We start from the raw sequence: 10976 nt of genomic DNA on the forward strand, positions 1-10976 counted from the left end.
TATGCTGCAGCGCCCGGGGAGCAGTTGGGGGTTCGGTGCCTTGCTCAAGGGCACCTCAGTGGGGGTATTGAAGGGGGGAGAGACCGCTGTCCATCCCCCCCCCCCACCAACAATCCCCGCCGGTACGAGACCCGAACCCACAACCTTTGGGTTACGAGCCCATCTCTCTAACCATTAGGCCACGACTAATAATGGTTCATATATTTTTTGAATATGTAAGATTGCATACTTGAATATTTATATATATATTTTTTTTTTCTAAACTCAAAAGTCAAGATATAATTATTTTCTCCACAGGTCTTAAGGCATTTTCATTTCCAGGCCACCTCCCATTTTTATTAGGTGGCTCTCTCTTCCATTTTCTTTCATGCATTGCCAGTATATTTGGTGTGACAAGTAAACATGATCACACACCATTGCCAGTCCACACACATGCTGTGAACACACACCCGGAGGGCAGCCATTTATGCTACGGCGCCCGGGGAGCAGTTGGGGGTTCGGTGCCTTGCTCAAGGGCACATCAGTCGTGGTATTGAAGGTGGGAGAGAGCGCTGTACATTCACTCCCCCCACCAACAATCCCTGCCGGTACGAGACCCGAACCCACAACCTTTGGGTTACGAGCCCAACTCTCTAACCATTAGGTCACGACTAATAATACATTATGTTAAGAATATTTTTTGAATATGTAAGATTGCATACTTGAATATTTATATATATATTTTTTTTTCTAAACTCAAAAGTCAAGATATAATTATTTTCTCCACAGGTCTTAAGGCATTTTCATTTCCAGGCCACCTCCCATTTTTATTAGGTGGCTCTCTCTTCCATTTTCTTTCATGCATTGCCAGTATATTTGGTGTGACAAGTAAACATGATCACACACCATTGCCAGTCTATAACACCCCTTCGATTTCTAGACATGGCAGGTAACAGATGCATAAAATTATGTAAGCAACTGCCAAGATAGCTGGCTTGTGTTGCTTTGCTTCACCCTGTCTAGAGATACAAGACTTTACTAAGCAATCCCTATTAACAAATGATTGATGCAATTGTATTGTTGATAAATAGAGCCAAGTGTGTACACCAAGAAGAGCAATTAGCACCCTTGTCCACAGTTTAATGGTAAAACAATGTAAATCATCTCAATTTAAATGTTAAATAATGTAAAAAAAAATATTAAAAAAAACTCTCAAATGACATGATGTAACATGAAGTAAACTGCACAAATGTAACATTAAATAATGTAAAATCTCTCAAATGAAATTTAAAATAATGCAAAAACCTCTCAAATTACATGATGTAACATGAATTATACCTGAAAAAATTACGCATTAAATAATACAATCTCTCAAATGAAATTTAAAATAACGAAATTAAATGTAAAAATAACTAACCTCACAAATTAAATGTAAATACATGTAAAATTGCATATAAATTAATGTAATCCTCTCAAATTATATTTAAAACCTCACAAATAAAATGTAAATTCATGTAAAATCTCTCAAATTAAACACGAAAAATATAACCCTCACAAATCACATAAAACAATTCAAAATCTTGCCAATTAAAATGCATTAATCCATAATTTCAAAGAGTTGTGATGGCCAATCTACAAGAAATTAGAATTGTTGGTCAGTCACATAAAATTCCACTTTTAAGCTCAGACTTTTTTGCTCACTTGAACAAATATTAGCACTCTGAGTTTGTAGCAGTAATTCAGCCATCCTGGCATGAGGATTTGTGGACCTCACCAAAAGCAAGACAGCTGCCCAGTTTTACTGTAATTCAGTCAATCCGAATATCATAACATTTTATTTGATGCACTTTATACTCATGTCTGTGAGTATTTCATTATTTCATTATGTAAGAACAGAGGCTGAGTGTTTTTCCCGTTTGCTGTTGAACTTCACACATCACTGCTTCATAAAAGCTAAAGAAGGCTTCCACAGGGAATTGACCCATGTTTTATTCAGCATGTTTGTAGACCTGGACGGACACCTTAGTTTATTAGAGTGGTTTGACAGTGAATATGCACAGACCCACTGCTATCGTTAACATATAAATGTTTAAACAAAAACTGTCTCTCTGAGTTGCATAAAGCATGAATCAAGATTCTTGTCATTTTAAAGGCCAATTTCCTTTTATAATGTTCCAGTGATGATTAGGCTCCAAATTACTCCATTACTCCATTGATGATTACTTCAAATGTTTCAGATTACTTCTTGTTTTAGATTTCTATTAAATTTCTATTAAATTTAACCATATTGTTTTCATTTCATTTGCTGAATCCTCCACAATCTAAAGTAAGTTTAATGAAACTAAATGTTCACTTACGGTCAACAGTAAGTTCAGTGTAAGTAACAATGTTTTCGTGAAAACAGAGAGCACTAACAATACTGTTTGTGTGTTTATAGACGGAGTAAGAGATGGATGTTGTTTTTGCATGTTTCAACAAGAGGAATTACTCATTTGAAACAAACTGCAAACGCTGAAATCTCTGATGGACCATGCAGACCTCTGCATCCAGCTATGAGCAGAAGCTGAGCTGTCTTTAAAAGATGAACTAGCCTAGCACGTAGGTTCTAACATTGTGATGGAATGGCAGAACTTGACAGAGAAGAGAGAGCTAGAGAAGCATGTACAACGTCATACCCTCTGCAAGCTCAAAGAAACATCCCGGAACGACTGGATTCATTGGTTGTGTTCCATGAGCATCTGATGATATTTAGTGTGAACACGCATATTTAAGGTCACACTGATCTCCCACAGCAGTTGTGGGTTTTCCTCTCTGTCTCGCTTCTTCCTAGTTTAATGCAGTGGATCGGTGATTTAGAGATTAGAAATGTTAAGGTTTTTAGTTTCTACAGCACTTGGGTTTCCTCCACTGGCCTGAATCATATACTCCTGACAAGAGATCATTTTGGTTCAGATGTAGTGGGCACATAAGATGCTTTTTCAAATATCGATCTCAAAATACCAAGCTATCACAAGAATCATCATGGTCCACGAGAACCAGAAATGATTACTTTAATTAACTTATTAAATCAAGCTGGCTCTACAAGAGCAATCTTATTTACAAACATGGCTGGGAAAATGTTGAAGAAAAGGGATAAAAGATTTTTTAGAAAGAAATGGACAGATATTGACTTTGAGTTACAGTGAGACACTTACAATTACAGTGAACGGGGCCAATTCATAAATGTTCAAATACTCACTGTTTCGACAGTAATGAGTAACTGCTCTCTAAGATTTTCTGTGTAATGCTAAATCCAATTTTACAATTTCAAAGCCATGACAACACTATAAACATTAAAACCCTAAAATAACTGTAAAAATGATTTAAACAGCTTTACAGCTCAATAAATGAGGAATAAATAAGTGCTTTTATAAAATTATATCCTTCACATTTCTGCATTTTTACCACAAATGCCATTGTGCTAAACTTTTATCAAACCCAGAATATGTCTTTAAGGGAAAAGCAGTGATTAAAAGAAAAAAAAAGTCATATGATGCGATTTAAATTTTTCCTTTCTCTTTGGAGTGTTACAAGCTCTTGGTGCATAAAGAAGATCTGTAAAGTTGCAAAGACTAAAGTCTCAAATCCAAAGAGATAGTCTTTATAAAAGTTAAGAGTCAACCACGCCTACCTAAAACGGCTCGTTCTAACACGCCCCCACATATCTACGTCACGATGTGGGAAGATTTGCATAATGTCCACGCAAAGAAAGAAGGCATAACTTTTATTCTCGCTGTAGTATTGTTGCCGCCGCCGCCATGTCATGAAGACACTGTGTTTCGTTGTGAAAGCGAAACTACTTTGTTTGGTCTTCCAAAAGAGGACAATATCCGCTTCGTTATGCGTCTGGAGTTGATCCGTACTGGTTGCTGAGGAAATACATCAACTTTGCACTGTGGATTGCCGGATTGGCTTTCACCGTGGACGAAGCGGAGTCCAGCCCGGGTTCGTCACATGTGGTTGCCACAAGCCCGCCGGCCGTTCCTTACTCTAGCCACTGGCCTCCGCTCACTCTAAGCTGCCGCCCCTCACTCTAGGCCGCCGTGTGTGACGCGGTGTTTCGTTGTGAAAGCGAAACTACTTTGTTTGGCCTTCCAAAAGAGGAAACGACTAGAAATCAGTGGTTAAGTTGTATTTACCACACTGTTCCAGAACACTTCAACCCAAATATTCATAGTAGCTAATTGTAAATCGTATGCAATTAAATTGTTTGTCGTATAGATGTGGCTTAGATTGGGAAGAGTGATTGACATATACTGTAGTAGCTTAATTTGACTCTTTTCATGTAGTTTGATACTCATTTACAGAGATTTTTTATGATAAGATATCTATGTGTAGCCCTTTTGTATGGTGCAAAAAGAAAGATTAGATACAACTGAGCCATTTACTTTATTTGTAACATATTACTGTACAAATAACGCCAGGCCATCGTCAGGCCAGCTAAATATGTAAATGTGTAATTTGCATAGCCTATAATGGAATGGGTAACGCTTTATTTTAAGGACCAAATCTCACTATTAACTAGCATGCATATTACTAGCATATTGGCTGTTTATTAGTAGTTATAAAGCACTTACAAATGCTTTATTCTGCATGACCATATTTTAGATCCCATAATTATACCCAAACTTAGCAATTATCTTAGTAACTATTAATAAACAGCAAATTAGGAGGTCATTGAGGCAAATGTCACAGTTAATAGTTAATATTGAGAATTGGACCTTAAAAGAAAGTGTGACCATGGAAGGTGTATTGCTGAGAATTTGAGGCATGTTACTGATATAGACTGAAAAAAATGTGTTAAAGCTAAGACTGTTCTCGATATATGACAATCAGAAGTTAGATAACAAATGTTCTATTTTTATATAACTGTGAGAAAGTAGTTAGTGCACCATGACAGAGATCAGAACATCATGTACGGGATACCATGGGTATCAAGTTTTTTTTCCAGCACTTTTTGGATACATAGTACCATAGAGAGAGGCTTACATGAGTTCGATTCTACCGTGTCACAACCTTTAAATAAGGACTGCACAGTTAATAGTTTCCAAACCATGGCTATTTCAGCAGTAAAGTGAAACTGATTGGAAATATGAGTGAGGGCTGCTGCAATGATAGAAGCAGATATCTTGAGGAAAACTGGGCCAAGGCAATCACACCCAGCAGGTTTTTCAAAATTCTGCTCACAATTTTCCTTTAGAAGCTGGGACAAGCTAGGGAATGGAAAGGACAACTGGCAAACTCTGGAATGTGAGGTCCTTTGGGTGTCTTAACCAGTTGCAATGGTGATATGCAGTGAGTAACAAGGGACTCTATTTTTGGAATAGTTTATATTACAAGAACATACAATGGGTCCAATGACAATGAAAATCTAAGGTACTAAATATGTGTATTAATAATGTCGATAATGAAATCGACAATGGGTAATTTACCGCAGATCTTGAAAATAAATAAAACTGAACAAGAAAATTAAAAATGTGCATTCAGTGACAAAAAAATATTTTTAATAATGATTACATTTATATTAATTTGATAATGTACTTTTCCAACTCGCGAGTGCGAGGCAACGTCTGCAGAGAGAGAAAGAAAAAATTTTAGTTGCCAGAATCGTATTGATCTGTGTTTGGTTAGGACACAGAGTACATCGGATGACCAGATGATTTGGACAATTCCTTCTTATAGTATGCAAAGCCATTCAAAGGCTGAATCAGTTGTTCGTTCAAATCATTGCTCTGTTTGCGTGAGCATCTCAACTAGCCCGAGCGCAACATTGGCTCTACCAATGGCATTAGTTTGAGGCAGGACTAAATATTGTCTGACCAACGGCAGATTGTGTTAATGTAATTTGGGCTTTCATTTCGACTGCATATGGTCATTGGTTCATTGAGCTTCATTAGTCTTGGCCTAACGAAAGGCCAAGATCACTAAATCGTGAGCAAAGGACAGTGATAATCAGTCCTGGAACAATATTCTTGCCATAAATATAACTAAATATGAACTGCCCCCCAAATCAGAGAGAAATAATAGCTTAATGAGACTATTGAATGAGCCCCTAACCCCAACGCAAATAGGTCTGTAATAGCTGAAACATTTCCTATACATCTCATTGGCAATAGCTTGTCTGATGTAGGATCTATTGGAGGTATGTGGCCTGTTTGCAGAGCCAATCACCAAAGCTGTAAATACCATGTAATGCTTGTGATTCTGATTGAAGTCATTTTCATGCTTTTGAGCAATCCAAAAATTGGTTACTGGCAAACATCTTTAATAATATAATGAAATATTTGTCATTCATATGTTGCTTCCAAAAAATATTGCATCAGAATACAGAGCCACTTATAGAGAAAGATGCTTTTTGGCAGCAGAATTTGCATCTACTAGCAGCAGCAGCTAACTGGCCCATGCTAACCATTCACACCTTAACCAACCTGAAACTTAATCGTTATCCAGTTTCCTATTTCTAATATCCAATTGGTTAAGTTTGTTGTTCCAGACTGCTAAAAATGTACAGTACACAAGACAGAGTCAAGATAACTTTAGGTCAGAAAAAGATCATATTATCATTAGCGCAAAACTGCATATTTCCAAAATTAGCAGAGGCATATCTGTCCTGAAGTAATAAGACTCACTTCAGCTCCTGGTAGACATAATTCATAGCATTGCACAGTTGAGCATGCAAGCCTTTCCAATAAATCCCAAAATATACATCAGTTTTCACGTAAACACTTGATGTATGCATGTACATGAATGCATACCCTTTCAAAGTAACCTCAATTCGAAAGTGTACACAAACACCAACATTTGACACGTGCTCTAGAAAGTTTTATCCTTGTCCAGTGTCTGCAGAAGTTATGACTAATAAAATATCTTTGCACTCATTTAAACTAGAGTTGCAGTATCTCTTAACCCACCCACACAAGTGCTCATCAACACTGTTGTCTGTTGTTGCATTTGTAGTAGTGTGTTTGTTGCTCTGTTTCCTCCGTTTCTTTTTTCAGCTGTGAACAACAGCCCAGGCCCAGAGTATACTTCAGGAATACTTGTCAGGAATTGTGGGGCATGTAGAGAAAAGAAAGGAAGCCACAGTCACACAGACCGCATCAGGGTAGTCGGTATTAGGTAAAAGCATCAGCTGGCCATAACAGTGAGTGTGTTTTTGAGACTGGAGCCCACACACAGAGCAGACATTCAGTTCGAAACGCTAATTAGGCACAGGCAGCTGTTTACTAGAGTGTGGGGGAGCCAGTTAGTAATTCCACGGCACAGAAATCATTTTCCTCTCTCTCTCTCTCTCTCTCTCTCTGTGTCTCTCACTGTACTGATCGCTGTTAACTCTACAGAGCCCACCTGCGTCACAATCCCTCCACTGTTGTTTTTCACAGAGCGGACGAGAGGGGCTTGGCTATGTAAAACCTGAACGCCACTTTGTTAAAGTGACTCATAGTGACAAGATCCCCGTATGCGGTCCTCACCACAGAACAGGGTCATTAGCCAGACTGGTGTCAGATGTACTGACTTCAGGATGTAGTGAGGTGATGTCAGATGGCTGTTCTGTGATAAAACACAGAGACGTGCAATAGGATCATTTTGGGGCTTATATATTCCTAAGCTGATACTAATATGATCGCAGGAGGCATCACAGTACCATTATTTGTCATCAGTACCATTATCATCACTGTGCTATAAAATTACGTAGAGCTTTTTTTCACTAATGCGACTACAGTAAACACAAAGACAAGAGGAATGTATTCAGAATAGCATACAACCATGCTGTTTTTGTGGCATGCATGCAGTATGCATACTGTGCCTATTATGCAACTATTCTGTGTGAATGGGATACACAAATGTGGAGTATTTGCATCTACCAGCAGCAGCTAACTTGCCCATGCTAACCAGGCACACCTTAACCAACCTGACACTTAATCCTACCCTTACCCCATTTCCTATTGCTAATATCCAACTGGTTAATAGTTTGTTGTTCCTGTGAAATTTACAGTAAACATGACAGACTCAAGATAACTTTAGGTCAGAAAAAGATCATATTAGCATTAGCGCAAAACTGCACATTTCCAAAATCTGTCCTGAAGTAACATACTGTGCCTATTATGCAACTATTCTGTGTGAATGGTATACACACACATGTGGAGTATACAGTAAAATACTGTATCCCATAATGCAATGTGCTCGATTCCACCTTTCATTTCCAGTGTGATGAATGAAGGATTTAGTGACTATTTTATGACTTTTTTCAACATTTCTTTGTATGATCATATTGATCATGCTTGAATTAAAAAACCTAAATTAACATAAATTAATGTTAACAGAACAGAACTACACTGTCATTTCACAACAATATGGGTAAATTTATTGCTACGGTTTCACATTTTGTATATAGTATACAGTACGTACTGTGCAGTATGCTGCACATTAATATTCCGTTCTGAACATAGCATATTAATATTTGTTCATAGCTGTCCTTTGAATTCATATCGGTCAGGACAAAGTTTTGGGCGGACTGGGATACCATTTCTGTTTTTTTTTTCTGGTAGGAATAATTTGCTTAATTTTAATACACACTATTAAGCAACATGCATGCACTGTTAACACTAAAGAGCCAATTATCAAGCACACTTTTAGTGATAATTGAGCGTTTGACTCGCACCTTGTTGCTGTGTTACAGTTTCACATTTGTGAGATATTCCTGGAAACATTTTGATATGGAGAACAGTGTATTACAGTACTCTTGGTGAAGAGTCAAATGAAACGAGCAGACGAAAAGAGTCTGTGTACAGAAATTAACTGTAAAGATGCTGACCCACATGCTGTTACATAATGCATGAAAGCAACCTTGAAATTTCATGTTATTTACACAGAGGTTGATCTGAGCCTGAAACCTGAAAACAGAAGTCAAGTCCATCAATGCACACCTGTGACCATCAGTGCAACATACAGTACCTGTAACCTACATACTGTATTACTGAACCATTTTCATCTCTTCTAGTATGCTCATGAACCATCATTTTTTCAGTGCTGCCAAAAAAATCTAGATGATTTCCTCATTGGCCTTACTGGGCCAAATTTCAGGAAACGCTGAAAAAATTCTGTGCCTGAAAATAGCAGTTGTTGTTTTCTTTGTTTTTAATAATTTCATTTCAGAATTTTGCTGTTGAACTTTCAATAATAAATAATACTTCTGAATAACAAACAAATGTTACAAATTATTATTATTTAAATATATATATATATATATATATAATTTTAATTATTATTATTACAGAATAATTTCTATAATTCCCAAAAATCTACTTTACATTTTAACCAATTTGTTATGAATGAGGACATGCAAAATGGCTGATATTCCCATGAAACGTTTAAAAATAAATTTTATTTACCTTTCTTTTGCAATTTACCCTTATTAGAGTTCAATCTGTTAAAGGTTGCGTCTAAGTTCAGTATCCAGTTAATTATATCAGTAGCAAGTCATAGGGACACATGGTACTGTTTCCTGAGGACAAGCTATCGAGCATCGCTGTGGGAGATTCATTCAAGTCTTAATAACCTGTTGACATTCACAAGCGACCACCACGCTAAAATGTTTAGGTTTTTTTGACATTGCTTAACAAATAATCTGAATGAGGATGTAATAGTCTTAGTACACTCTAAAAAATGCTGGGTTAAATACAACCCAGTGCTGGGTAAAATAGAGACAAACCCAGCAATTGGGCTGTTTTGACCCAGCGGTTGGGTTAAATGTTTAACCCAACCTTCTGGGTAGTAACCCAACCACTGGGTCAAAACAACCCAATTGCTGGGTTTGTCCCTATTTTACCCAGCATTTTTTAGAGTGTAGTGTAAACCTTTCTAAAAATCATATATTAGCAAATACTTTTAATACGTATATTGTTTTTTGTCTCTCTACTGATCCCACTGCGCCTTCTGCAACAGTTTACAAATGCATATACCTTTCCAAATGATTCCAAATGTTCTGCATGCAAAATTGGGAAAGTGCACTCACCCTGTGTCTTCTGGCTTACATGTTTCGTCTCTTCTGTCTTACAGGCGATTTTCAAGAAAATTCGGTCTCCAAGCCTGCCGGCAGGTCGTTTGCTCCGGTGGAGAGTCATTGAGCGGTGTTAAGCCCACCTCAGGGAGTCCATTGATGGGTCACAGTGGAAAAGGCTCCGGTGTGTGGTTCCCAGCTGTTCCCTTTAATCCGGGTTCAGCCCACCCTGATAAACAGCAGGAGAGAGCTGGATTCAACCCCAGGTGAAAGGGTGGGAATAAAAACGAATCGATCCTGAACAAAAGAGCAAAATCATCTAAACCATTCCAGGTTTTCAGTGTCCCAACGTGTATTGCAGTCGTCCCTGTTGTTCACAGCCCCCTTATCGGTGGCGTGAGGGTACGGGGGCTTGGCATGAAGCTTGCTTCGGTTGTCATGGTTGCCGGATGGAGTGTGGCGTCTCCTGCCCCTGCTCTACCTCTGTCTGTCTCTGTGCCGCTCTATTCTCTCTCCTGTTCTTTCCTTTCTTTTCCTTTTCCACGTCACCCTCCTCTCTGTGTCTCCATCCCTCCCTCCCTCCCGCAGCATCCCCCAATTCCCCTTCTCTATTCTCTCTCCCCTCCTCTCCGGCACCCAGGTTGTTTTTGTGCTTGTTGTCATCTCAAATCCTGTCTGTCTGTTCCTCATCTAAAAGAACTAGCAGCGCTGCTCTATTTCTCCCCTGACATTAGTGTGTTGTTTGAGGTTTCTCTCCTAAGCGTTCTACTTCGTTTTCCTCACTGGGAATGACAGGATGAGTACAGATGCTTGGCTGGCAGCAGCTCAGCCCGCTGGAGAACCAGACAGGCATGCGATGCTGCGGTACGTTCACTCGCCGTTCTAAACACCCTCATCGGGATTGTGAGTATCAGTTTGTTACACTTCTCCCTGGTCACAGTAGTCTCAGCCTGAGAAA

The 10976-nt window shown here is 38.5% G+C and overlaps 1 protein-coding gene across 1 annotated transcript in view; it reads right to left on the reverse strand.

Moving 5' to 3' along the window:
• The window catches only part of LOC107587277 (short transient receptor potential channel 5-like), a 44449-nt gene extending 34168 nt beyond the window's left edge, over window positions 1–10281 (reverse strand). Inside the window, exon 1 of the mRNA XM_016274995.1 lies at window positions 10034–10281. The gene's annotated coding sequence lies outside the window, so the exon portion shown is untranslated. The remainder of the gene's footprint in view (window positions 1–10033) is intronic.
• Window positions 10282–10976: the final 695 nt, after the last annotated feature.

Source organism: Sinocyclocheilus grahami, unplaced genomic scaffold (assembly GCF_001515645.1).
Source record: "Sinocyclocheilus grahami isolate Dianchi unplaced genomic scaffold, SAMN03320097.WGS_v1.1 scaffold91.1, whole genome shotgun sequence".
NCBI lineage: Eukaryota > Metazoa > Chordata > Actinopteri > Cypriniformes > Cyprinidae > Sinocyclocheilus > Sinocyclocheilus grahami.